The sequence below is a fragment of the Falco peregrinus genome, chromosome 8 (genome assembly GCF_023634155.1).
Source record: "Falco peregrinus isolate bFalPer1 chromosome 8, bFalPer1.pri, whole genome shotgun sequence".
NCBI classification, from domain to species: Eukaryota; Metazoa; Chordata; class Aves; order Falconiformes; family Falconidae; genus Falco; species Falco peregrinus.
In genome coordinates this window covers 39350572-39363640 of record NC_073728.1, presented here as the reverse complement: position 1 = coordinate 39363640, position 13069 = coordinate 39350572, and the positions used below count along the sequence as shown (strand labels likewise).

Here is a 13069-nt window from a genome sequence, read left to right as displayed (position 1 = left end):
TCAAGAACCGGTAACACAGGCTATGACTAAAAGGCAACACATTACCGAATGATGGGGTAACCAGAGTAACAATAGGTCACCTGGTAAAATATTGTAGACCAGAACGTAGGGTGTCGGAAATGCCATCCTCTGAATTCGGTTGAGAACCAAGGGATAAAAGTAGGTTTTGGTCTTATCAGAATCCTGTCCCCCAGCTTTATGCCCAATATTTGATTTAACTAGGGAAATCACTGCCATGAGAGACAGAAACCGAGGTCTAAACAGAGGCTAAGAAAGATTAAAGATGCATGAGAACAAAGAAAGCTCCCCAGAAAGCAGAAAAAAATGAAGCAGTTGTGACATCTGTTCTCTTGGTATAACAACTAAACTTACAGAATTAGGAACCGACTCCACTCTAAGCGGATTACTCCATGACAGCCCATTTGGAGAGTTTTGTACCTTTGCTGAACTGTGCTAGCGACCACTGTCACGGCAGGAGCTGCTCATCCCGATGGACAACGGGGCTGATTTGGTATAAGTTCCTGTGAACTGCCTTAATGGGTCAGTGTCTGGGCATCCCATTGATTCACTTTACCAATAATTATCCTCAAATTAGTTAATATCTGTTTCCTGTATATACTCAGGCATATGCAAACGTAATGTTTTAGCTTAAGGACTCGACCCTAGGAATGACTCAGCTGCCTTCAACTCACAACACTCTTAACAGACCTTTTCCCTGCCTTGTTATGGGCCAGGTTTTATGCAGCAGTTTTCTGACTTTGGCTATTGCAGAGCTCCTAATTAATTTGAACAGGCTAAAATTTGACTCTTATGATGAACAGTTTCTAGCCCAACATTTTATGCTCCTCTCTTTCCCAAATGCTGGTTCACAGGAGTTAAAAAATAACAGGTATTACATACTTTGCTTTAGTGAGAAGACATTTGGGAAGGAATCATCCAACCTTGAAATAAAATCTTTATTGAAAGCAATTCTACATCCATACCAGTCAGATACATTGTATGATCAGAAGAGGTGTCCCAGGGGAAAGCTCGGTGCAGTAGACAGGGTTGATTACTTGGACCTCCTGTCAGTTCTTAACTCATTGACAATGGCTGAGACATTCAGTACAACTTTGTTTTCTTTATTTGGGAGTAAAGTTAATATACTTACCTTAACTGTGCCAAATGTACTGGAAAATAACCTGATAATAAAATGTACCGTCCTTCGAAGTGATAATGTCTGTGTGTGTATAAGCACATTTTGGCAGTGCTTTCAAGACGGGTTTTTCAACGTTAGGAAGCAAGCACAAGTACAAAATGATGCACAGATAAACTATCGGGTTTCTTCTCAATGTATTTCCTTTCCATTTAAGGCCTGTTACGTACTTCCCCGCAATACAGCATATTACTGCAACGTCATTTTCTGTTGTAAACTTTGTTCAGTTCAGCTTATCGCAGTTCTTCAGGAAGAACTTAAGCAGGTTTTGGTACTAAAAAGGCAACTGAACTACAGTTTTGAGAGTCCTCTTAAAACACAAACAGCAATAGGTGTCCTGGAACAGGTCAAGCCTTGCAGTGACATCCGTATCCAGCTGGATATGCCAGCTTGGACAGAATGCAAAACACACCCATCACGAAGGAAGGATGCAGGGCCTGTACGCTACTTAACCCCATCTTGTGAGACTTACTGAAATAATTGGTGGTAAGGGAGCCCCCAACACCATAAGTAAACTGTTCATTTCATTGCACTGCAACGTAGATAAATTTAAGATTTAGTAATAATTTGGGATTCTTGATATTTTACGAATGCAAACTAAACCTCATTATTATTTATGTACTGGCTTTATGGATGATTTGCTCTGTTGCATTACAGTGGTATTCACCAGCTGATGAAGCTAAGCAAATGCAAACATTATCAGTTGAATCCTCAGCTTGTTGTTTATGCAATCTGTATACCAGGTCGGGAGGAGGGAGTTCAGTGTGTATGTAGCTACGACCTGAGGTTTATGCTTATAGAGGAGCTCCAAAACACTACACCACCTGTCCTTTTCCAAATGTGCCAGGCAGTTTCTTCTGTGACAAACACACATGATTCAGGGGTCTCAGTGGACTAATACAGTTTTAAGCTACTTTGTTTTGCCAGTGTCAGACATGAAGGTATTTAAAATTCTCGTTTGCTCCATAGGTTGAATTCAAAACAATAGCTATCCGGGACTGGTAATAGAGAAAGCAGGTCATGGTGTATGATATGTTACGAGAGGGGTCAGAAATAGTTCAGACATACTTAAGAGCTTGCTTTTGCTGAAAATAGCCTCCATGGCTCCTGGCCTACAGAAACTCCATGGGCTTCCTGTGTTCTGCAGCTGTGGGTTCATATTACAGCTCTTTGGGAAAAATCCCTTCTCTTCAGTCGTTCTGGGACACAAGAACGAGCACTTGATGCTGTCTTCTTGTGCAGGCTAGCCTTTAAATCTGACCGTTGGATGGCTATATATAGTACCTGGAGAGCTGACAGGGACCTGGTGGAGAATGGGCTTCCTCAGGGGATCCCCCACGTATCTGACAGCATGAGCCCTTCCTTGGACGAACTGCCTTGGAGGCTAGCCCTAAATGAAAATAATAACTAAAATAACTCCGAACATCGGTTTGCAGTTGGCTGAATAGACTCTGAAAAACTGAAGAAAGGCATTTAATTCGGCTTAGCCTGGTTTAGTAAGAGAACAGTTCAAAATAAAATCTCACCACTGGGTGAACTTTGCTACCTGTATGATGTCCCTGCTGAAGGGTGCACGCGCTTTTGCCTTTGTGCTCTCCTCGCACAGTGCCTGCCTCGTAGAGAAAGTCTTCGCTTTCCAGGTGACTGAGGCCAAGATATAAAGCACATTTAAATACCTAAAGGAACTCAGGCCCTCTGCAGGGACTTCGCTCAGGAATGTGCTTTGGAGAAGTCCTGCTTGTTCTTCTGCACAATGGAGCGGTGCTCCTGCCTCTGCCCTCAGCTGTGGCTATATGAAGACAGCAGGGTAACATGGTACCTGCATCTCAGCCTTGGGACAGTTTCTTTTTTCTGGCCGTCTCCTGTGTTGGAGAAGCTCCAAGAGCAGAGGGTCCACACCAGTGTCCTGGCACAGCGTGGACAGCAAGGGCAGGAGCTCATCTCCACGTTGTGGTGGCTTTACTGAAGAGCCAGGTATGGGCAGAGGCTCAGGTCCCACTCCCCCAAACCCCGTTGTGTCAAAGAATAGGATTCAAAATCTTTCCACAAAATCTTGCTTATTCCTGCAAAAGTTCCAGGTCTCCCTTTTGGAAAACTGACCCAACTGGGTGACATGCTAAGTTCTTCTTCCCTTTACTGACAACCAGCACTCTGTCCTCCCAGTTAGGCTTGGGTTTTAGTTTTTGTGTGTGTGAGTGCAGACTGATTCTGACCAATGCTCGTAGGACCAGAGGGAGGAGGAGGTCTGCCTAGTCTAAGTTATCACAGTGCGAGTCGCTGTTGTGCCTGAAGTCTGCCCGTTCAGGGACAGCCATTTGGTTGGAGTCAGCTGAAGGCCACAAAGTTCCTTAAGGAGCACCTCAGACTCCTCTGGCCGCAGCTCTGCGTACAAGGCATTCAGTTTTGCCTTCTCGAAAAGCACTGTAGCAGCGTATATATCTTAAACAACAGCGAGCCCCTCTTCAAAAGCCACACCACCGCTGCAAGCATGAGCTGCTCCTTGGGGAGTGGATGGGAGAGAGCAAACCCACCCATGACAGATGTTAGGCAGATGCTAATGTACTACTTAGAGGTGTTTGGATAGCAGAGTGATAAAGACAGTGTGAGACTACATAGAATAATATATGTTCAGACAGAGATATAACACATAGAGGCCTTAACTGTATTTTTGGCTGGTGGTGTAACTTTTGCTGTGACTGATATGTTATTTTTTTAAAAAATTCTCTTTCTGATTTTTTTCTGCAGAACAGCTAGCTTATTGTAAAGACCAACCTGTCAGAGGTCCTGGATCTGTATGCTTTTGTGGCTTGTGTGGCTCAGAAGGCAACAGATAGTTTTACATGAATAAAGCTTTAACTTTTAAAATTGCTTAAATATTTTTGTTCAAGAATGCCTGAAGCTACATTTCCTTCTAACATTAAAAATAAAAAGCAGTTAGTAACAATCTCCCTTAAATCAAGAATTGTAAATATAAAACCTTTATCGTCAGCACAGCACATCCAAAAATGTCTTTGTAAAATAAATCAAATTATATGAGTTAATTGATTCCAGGCAACATCAGCAACTGCAGGTGGAAACTGAATAACAGGATGTTTATTAATGAGGGACTATTAATCAAAATTGACAATATCAATTCCTGTTTCTTTTATTTGAATTCTACCTGCAAAATCCATGGGCATACTTGCTGAATTTTTAAATAAAAATTTTATAGTAAAGAAATCGCTAACACTTGGGATTTTAGCTTTAGATGTAGGGCTATTTGTTTAAACAGCAAAAGGATATCCTAAATCCAATTTGACAGGCAATGCCAAAAATGCCAGTGGTAATTAATTAGCACTTAATTTAGACCACAGAACAACAGGATATGGAATTGGTGCTCAGTGCCATTTCCCCTTAGGCTTCATCTCATGAGGGTCAGGAGTATGGCTGTTGCATTGAAGGTCAGTAAATAAATTGGGGGAACACATTGACACTGGACTTTTCATGATAGATATCCTTCACCCTTATTACTGCCTCTGGCTATCGCTGATGAGAAAAGGACTGCAATTGTTCTGTGAAGAATGCTGTACACAGGCTGGATTCGAGCAAGGTAGTGTTTGAACTCACGCGTCATATAGTAGCGGTGCTGGCTGCTTCCTACAGGCAAAGAGCTGTCTCAACTTGGTATCTGGGCTGGAAATAAACTTCTAACTGTAGCATATAAAGCTTGAGGAACTCTGACAGGCGAGAAAATTCACTTAAAAGCAGCCCTTAAGTTTGCTAGATTTGTGAGCTTAGCTTTAGATTAAGCATAATTAGAATCAATGGAAGATTTTAAAGTGAGGTTAGAAAGTAGGTCAGCGAGGAAAAAACACATTTCCTTATTATCCTCTTGTCTTTGTCTTAATAATATTTGGTACTCCTCCATAAAGCTAAAGGCTCTTAATAAAGGTGGATTAATGTCATTAACAGCATTGTTTTCTGATGGAGACACCAAGGCTTTGACATGCTTAGTGATGGACAAACAAAAAAGTACATGGCAAAAAAGCAGAACCACCAGTTCTGCTGGTAACCCAGCTGGTTTTTAACTCAGTGAAAGAAGCCACCCTTTTACGGCACACCCAGAGCAGAGGGTATATGGAAAGCACACAGGAGAGCCTATGGAGCCTTGTTCACACACGCACATAAATTGCACTCTCCGGTTCAGATTTACTGGTAAGAAAAATAAAAAGATTACAAGACTCAGTATTATGATATAATCCTCCTCCCCCCAGTAAACTTCATGCATCTGCCAGCCCCTACTATGGTCTTTCTTCCAGTAATCTCTACCCGTCTTTCAGAAGAGCGGCTCAGGTGGAAGGATGTCGGTGCTGGCAGCGATGCTCAGCGATGTTACGTCTTTTTCAAATCGCTTCTTACAAACTATACCCCACTATGCTTAAGTCGTCGAGTTCCAGCATGGCCCGCAGGATGATAAACAATGGGAGCTTCAGCAGTTACAGCAGGGTAATTATTATCGCACATCCTAGATGTACTCCACTAGCACAGTTTTATCCCCTCGGTCCCCAGAAGGGCTGTCTGCATTGCTACATCAGGAAAACGCTGAGTTAGACAGCAGTCCCTGCTCAGAATGTGTATTTTGGAAGCCCCAGGTTAACAGTTATTTTAACTTTCACTTCATGGCACCCTTTACAGCATCTCTGTTGACAGTGAGTGAAATTTTGATTACTGTTAAAGTCAGTGACAAAACTCCCAGCAACTGGCAGCCAGAATGGAGTCAGAATTTCACCTTATATAAGCTTAACTTTTCTCATTTTGGATGATATCTACTTTTACTAAGTGGAATTACTTCTTTTGACTATGTTCAATCTACGACCTCTTGCAGCCTTCAATTATAGCCCTTTTGTGCTACTGTAATCCAGTTGTCAGCAAATAACTCAGACCTGGATATGACAGATTTACTTTCCGACTTAAAGCCCCAAAATGGCAATTGGCTGGAATTTCAGCCTGGGATGCTGAAGTGTAGGCAACCTGCTCAGAAATGTATCTTAGCTGGTTAGTCTAGGGCTTCTTGTGAGAAACTTGGTTTTGCTAACAACACATTGTTTTTGTCCAGCATCACAAATAAATTATTCAGTATTGTGAGACAACCAGTAATTTTTGATGTTGAAATTAGAGAATGTGGCAAAGAATTCCATGAAAGTCAGAAAGCAAACTCTCACCGAAGTTCTCCTTTTCTGTGAGCTTCTGTATCATAGAATCATTGAACCATTTAGGTTGGAAAAAAACCTTTAAGATCATCAAGTCCAACTGTTATAATTACTCCATAACTTGCTTTCTTTCGAGCCTTTTTAAATAATGAAAACTTTTAAACTATTGGCTTATTAATGGTCCCCAGTATAAAATCTCTGGTTTTTAACCTATATTATCACCACCTTTTTGTTTAAAATGAAACTCCTTTTGAATTGGTCTGCCCAACAGTGATGATTTTATATGGGGTCTGACCTCAACCAGGATTCCTACTCTTTCAGGTTCAGTTCTGAGCTCTCCACAAGCTACTCTTGCAATATATATATGCACTGCATTTGTATCAGATTTGAAAGATGCTTTAACATGCCTCCCAGCATCATGATTGTTTCAGCCCTGATATTGAACATGAGTAGGATGAATGTATCTCTTAAATGCACTAGTGAGTATGTGCCATGAGTCTTTGATTTCTTTAAACTTATTTACATTTTACTTGCCCTTGAGCAATGAATTTACTATGTCAGCATTGTCTTTTCTACTTACACTTTGTCTGTCTTGTCCACTCACCTTAGCTTGATGTTTATTTTTTGTGCACGTGTATAGTCCATTGCACTAAATACACGAACTGCCTGGAGTGGAGGATTTTCCATATATTGTGTCTTTCTAAGACACACCCTTTGTAGTACTGCAAGTTCTGCAATATTCCCTAGCTTTAAACTAGCTTTGAATTTTCTCATCAAATCCTTTTTAAGTCAAATACCCATTCACACATGTACTGGTCTCAGATGACTGGTCTAACTGCCTTAGACGCTTTACAAAACTCTTTATTCTCTATACAGGCAGCCCTACCTCTCAGTAGTTGTGTTTCTTTCATCTTTGAAGCTCCAAGTGACCAGACTTGCCAATATCTGCTTTTGTCTGACCCTGATCAAAATCCACACTTAGAAAAACTGGTGAGAAAACATGCGCAAGTCTCTTAGACCTCCTACCCAAAATCGTGCTTGAGAGACTTTGAAGGATTTAGGAACAACAAGTACAATCTTGCTGCTGATATCAAAGCATACTCATCAGGTTTGGGACAGCTCATTCAGCAAGCACCTTCCAGGACATCAGACCTCTCAGTCATAGCTTAAGTGAGTAAAATGCCTTAATGCCCCTAGTAGAGTCGCAGGGAAGCATTTCTGATAGTGCCTGCTGGTCAAATGGGTCTGTCCCTGTACGCCCTTGCTTGTCGATGGTATGCATAGGTGTGCTGCTCTTGGAGAGGAAGCTTAAATGCCTTGTGGATGGTTTTTTTTTTCATTGCCTTGAGTTCCAGAAGGACACTGACACTGCGCTTTCTGGTAAGACCGCACTCAGGACACTTTTTTTTGTATGTGCTGCATGGCTCTTCCCCTACAGCAGAAAATGTCAAACCCTAAGTGAACGGTTGTAAATGGAATTACAAACTGCAAAAGTGCCTCTTTAGGAAGCAAATCTTGGGGTTTCAGGATGCTAAGCTGTATAAATTAAATTTAATATAAAGAGTAATGGAAATCTGTTAGCATGTAACCCAGAAGGGTTTAGCAGTTCCTTGCCCTAGTGGTCAAGTGATATTCAAAACGTTCACCAAGATTTATAATTTGCCCCAAGACAGAGATCTTGGGGCTGACAGTGAGTCCATGGCAGCCCAATTGACTTCCATGGGGTGCATGCTCTAGCGGAATGGAAAATTTACTCTTGATGACACTTTCAGGAGACAGTTTTCCAGATATGGAAACGTATCTGGGTTGTCCTAGGAGGTGGTCTGAAGTTGCCTGCTACTACTACTGCTACAGCCCTGCTGAAAACCCTCTCTGGACTGGAAGTTTGAAGACAGACAAAGTGGTGGTCACAGCAAACTTTACTTACTCAAAAACTTCCATATGCTCTAGGGTTGTCACATATGCTAGGCTCTTCTGGGATCTCTGTGATTTCTGATAGTGTTTGGTGAAGGCCTGGACTTGGCAATGTGAATGGCAATGATCTGGGAAGTGGGAACAGTTTCAAGGCAGATGAGGTGTTATCCTGAGGTGGTTTGGTAGGGCTGAGTCTAGTGCTGACACAGAAAACACAGTGCAAAAAGTTTGCACTTTGTCCATGAAGGCGCTAGGAGAGCTGGAGGACAGTAAAAAATAAAGAAAAGGTGGGATCTGTAAAAAATACAGAACTTCATTCCGAATTCCCATTTCTTGGCTCATCTCCATGGCAAGGGGACTTCTTCTGGAAGACCACAAAGCTCTGGAGAGGCTGTGGCAGTGCTGTCTGACAGAGGGGCTCAGATGGGTGTAGAAACCCTCGGCTCAGAGGAGGTAACTGGTTGCATCTTGTGGACCAGGGGAGGAGGCAAGTTGTTGTGCGCTTGGCTGGAGTTAGCCGCTCCGCAGATTTATGATTTTACATTGCACCATAATGCGTAATGTATGAAAAGATAAATATTTTCCATTCAGCAACATCTTGCTGCATTTTCATCTAACTCTATAATTTTAATTATAAAGTGAACATAACCTGTATCAAATTATGATTTTGTTAACATATTGAATGAGGACAAGAAAAATAAATACCAGATTTTATACTGTACAGGCACATGAAGGTATAGTAAAAAAATCTGTTTTCCTTGACCACATTGTCATAATATGCATATATAACTGCTTATTGAATCCAGGCTGTGTAGACAACAGAAAGAACACTGGCTCCATACCATCACAATGCATGCCCACAACAAAGAGGAGGAAAGAACAGGCTCTTTCATTGTGTGTTTCTAAGTATTACCAACATAAGGGCTAAAAACATTACCTCTGTCTGAAGTGTATCTATATATCCATGCATAAGTTATTAACTGGGCTCCCTGAGCACAGTTGCTGAAAATATTAATATATTCAAATTATATTCTAGCTACTGCAAAAACAGTAGATCAGACAAATGTATTAAAATCTCTTCAGACAAAAGGAGTCATGTTATTTATAAAGTTCCTCCCCCTCCCTCCTTACTGGAACACAAACCTTCATTGTATATAATATATGAGAACGCAAGATGATCCTTAGATGTCAAAATGTGGCTTAAAGTTTGAATGTAATCATAAAACAGTGACTCTAATGCTTGCCATAAACAAATTGTCACCAGTATTATGTAACTTAGACTATTCACAAAGTATAAAAGATGGGAAGAATAAAAGGTGCCTGCCAAACACTATGGGCCAAATCCAAAGGTTGTGCCAAATTGCACTAGCGGACTGGGAATTGCAAACCCGGTGTGGAATTCAGATTTGCACTCCCCGATGCTCGGACTGCTCCTATGGCTTAAATTAGAGTGATACAAAGGCTTTATTTTGGGTTGTTTTTTTTTTTAGTTTGTCAGTTTAGACTGCAAGGCAGCAAAGCAGCAACCAGTGGCTTCTGCAGCTCCCCCCCCGTGCTTGCTGTTTCTGGGAAATGGGAAAGTGGGATAAAAGTTCCCTAACAGCTGCAGGAACCGTTTTTGTACGGAGTGGTTTTCTAGGATGCAAACAGGCATAGTCAGATTGTCTTAGCAATGTAGCCTGAAAAAGCTCTGAAATCTGGTGGTCCTGAATTTGTCATGTTACGCAGCATGAAGGGTACCACCTGGTCGGGCTGAGACCCTGCTCTGCTCCCAGACTCCTTAGGAAAGCTGGCACAGTGGGTTAACGATGGAATACTATACACAGAGGCAGAAGGCCTTGCCTGGGAACAACAACTAATCACTCATAGATACTTGCCTTTAGTCCAGGCTTTAGGAGTAACGTATATCTGATAATACACGCTCTGCACAGATTGAAATTGTGGCTAATGGTTCTGTTAATGCGCTTTTATCAGGGACAACAACTAAAGTAGGTTGTTGCCCACCCCTCTTCCCAACCCCCCCGCCTCTTCCTTTAAAAAGTAAAATTACATTTTTTTTCACAGCCTGAAATGATTGTTCAAGCAGAGATACTGGTTTAACTCATTATGAATTATTAGTGGAAAAGTGGGTCTCAGAAGTATGTTACATCTGAAATATTTTTCGTCACTTGAACATGTGCCGTCCAGAACTGGCCCTATTCTACCAGTCACTGGGAACAAACACTTCGCATTCACAGATGCTCCTAATTTGGTGTGGTTTGGAGTGTAATTTAGATCAAACGTATCCATGTAAATGAGTCAGGGTTTCTTAATTAGGTGCCTCTAAAGAAAAAACTTGGACCACATCAGTAGGTGTGGTGCCCACAGTACTGGAATCTTTCCTATAGATGAAGCTGAGTTTTGTTCAGCCATACTGTAGGTTTTTTCTTTCCGTGGTTGTTTTTTTTTGGGGTTTTTTTTTTTTTTTCCTAAAGCACAATAATAAATCTGCAGATGGCATAGACATAAAGACGCTACTTCAGAGGAGCTGTCTAAAACACTGTCTCTTTGGCAAATGCCTTAAAGTAGGTCATTCTGCTGTGATTTAGGTTTATATTTCATTGCCAGCTTTTTGTTCCCATTACAAGTAGGGTGCATTCCAGTCCACAGATTTGCTCTTCATTTTTTTTTTTTTTCAGATCAGTTTTTATTTACAAGAATTTGTAGATCTTCATAAGAAAATGGCCAATACCCTGTCAGAGGTACTAATCATGCACTTGACCACAGAAAGAGATGTATGTAGATGATAACCTGCAAATGTTGGAATGTAAAAAACCCATTCTCTGGAAGCAAAAAATGTATTGATTCTCTTTAACATGGTGATTGAAATGGTTGTTGCTTCTTTTGCAATGTGTGAAAAATGATTTGATCTAATGTAATTTCAGAAGTCTCACAGAGTAGGGCCATCCATTGCCCTAGTTGTACAGGTATTTGCTTTTTCTTTTTACGTATTTCCACTGAAAAGTACGTATATTATAGCTTATAAAAAAATAGAAAATAATCAGGGTCTGTTTTCCCATCAAAGTGCTGGGGGATTTACATGCCAAACTCCCACTAGCCTTAATGAATTACCTGCATAAATTCCCCTTCAATCAATAGTAGAATAGATCCCATTGTGTTATATTAATTATTTTGCAGAGAACACTGACATTTTCGCGTTAAAGTCTTTTTTGTTTTGGTTTTTTTTTTTTTAGTTCCAATGAATATCTCAAGAAACTTCAAGCCTACTATTTATTTTACAGCCTTATTTTGAGAAAAAAACCCCATATATTTAGTCAGAACCATGAAAAGCATTGCAATTTACCCTTTGATGACCTGATCCTGGACTTTAAGGTGTTACAACCCAATCTCCCAAAATAGGGGGGAAAAAGAAACAAACCAAAAAAGGGGGGGGACTGGACCAAAAAAAGCCATTTTGTAATGAATTGAGCATTCTTAATTTTCATCAGCAAAAAAACATTTGAGTTGAAAAGAACACTAACCCCGAGCAATACTAAGAGGTTACAAAATCACATAAATTAACTCTGCCAGCAATATTTTGCCGAAGCTTATGCGAGTGCAAACTAGAAGCAGGACTCTCACATGGTCCTGATTAACTGAAGAGTACTTAGCAGTAACTGGCCTTCCCTGAGATGTGCTGCCCATATGCACACGTACGCCCACAGCGCCCATATGCACATGGAGGAGCCTTCAAAGGCCGGGGGGGCTCGGTGTGGGGGATTGGGAAGGAAGTGGAGAGTGGAAGTGAGAAGTGTTCTCTGTGTCATCGTGGGCAAGTACCTTACCCTCTTCATTTCTCACTTTCTCCAGCTACGCAACTAGAATAATAAAACTTACTGACCTGAAAAGGAAGTTAGGAGATTTAATTAATGTTTGAAAAGCTTTTTTGAGATCACTTGATATGGAGTAATGCGGGATGAACAATAGGAGTTCTTTGAAACAGGGGCTCTGTCTGTGTGTATTTGTGTACTGCACCTAGCACAATAGTGCCGTGCAGCCACAGTCAACCGTATCATAAATATTTAAATTAAAACTATGTTAATTATTTTTATCATTCTGTTATTTGCTTTTACACCAGTTCAGTACATTTTGAAGCTTGGTCGCATTGAAAAGTACCAAGTGTAATTACTTGCCTGACTGTTATGAAAATCAGGGTTTATATTTTTAAATACATTTGTGGAAATAGGAAATATATATGGAAACACAGGTAAAAATGTGGTTTTGATTATTCATCATTATTCTTGTTAAAAAACCCTAAGGTGTAAGGTATTCTTTGGGGAAGAGGTGAACTTTGAAAACTCTTATTCTGTAAAAAGAAGGACTAGGCATGATTGCAAAAGCCTTGGTAGCAGGTTGCCCCCACGCCAAAGTGAATAAAATAAAAAAGCATAAAGGTGCTTCTGAAAGACCAGGTTTCTGGGTTTGCCTGTAATCCAAAAGCTATTATTAATCCTGTCCTGTGCACTCTTGTGCCTGCCACACATTTCTTGTGTCCACCAGTTTACAAGTAAACCGATGTGTACTTAGCAGAGAGAAAAGGGGTTTCACTCTTCTCCTTCCCCCAAAATGAGCCCTGGCAAGCTATGGTAAATGGGACGAGTCCTGGCATTACTCCAGCTCCTTTCTGAAACTCTTCTATAGCTGAAACAGTCAAAATCACATGTGCAAGAGCGTGTCTCAATATATATTTGCCCTTCTCAAGCTAGAAAGTGATTAATTCATTTCATGTAAA

At 40.9% G+C, this 13069-nt stretch overlaps 1 protein-coding gene and 1 long non-coding RNA gene across 5 annotated transcripts in view; one reads left to right on the top strand and one right to left on the bottom strand.

Moving 5' to 3' along the window:
* Nucleotides 1-13069, bottom strand: part of ARHGAP15 (Rho GTPase activating protein 15) — a 332924-nt gene that overhangs the window by 5130 nt on the left and 314725 nt on the right. The gene's annotated exons all lie outside the window — the stretch shown is intronic.
* LOC114013556 (uncharacterized) overlaps nt 1-13069 on the top strand; it is a 135227-nt gene that overhangs the window by 95766 nt on the left and 26392 nt on the right. The gene's annotated exons all lie outside the window — the stretch shown is intronic.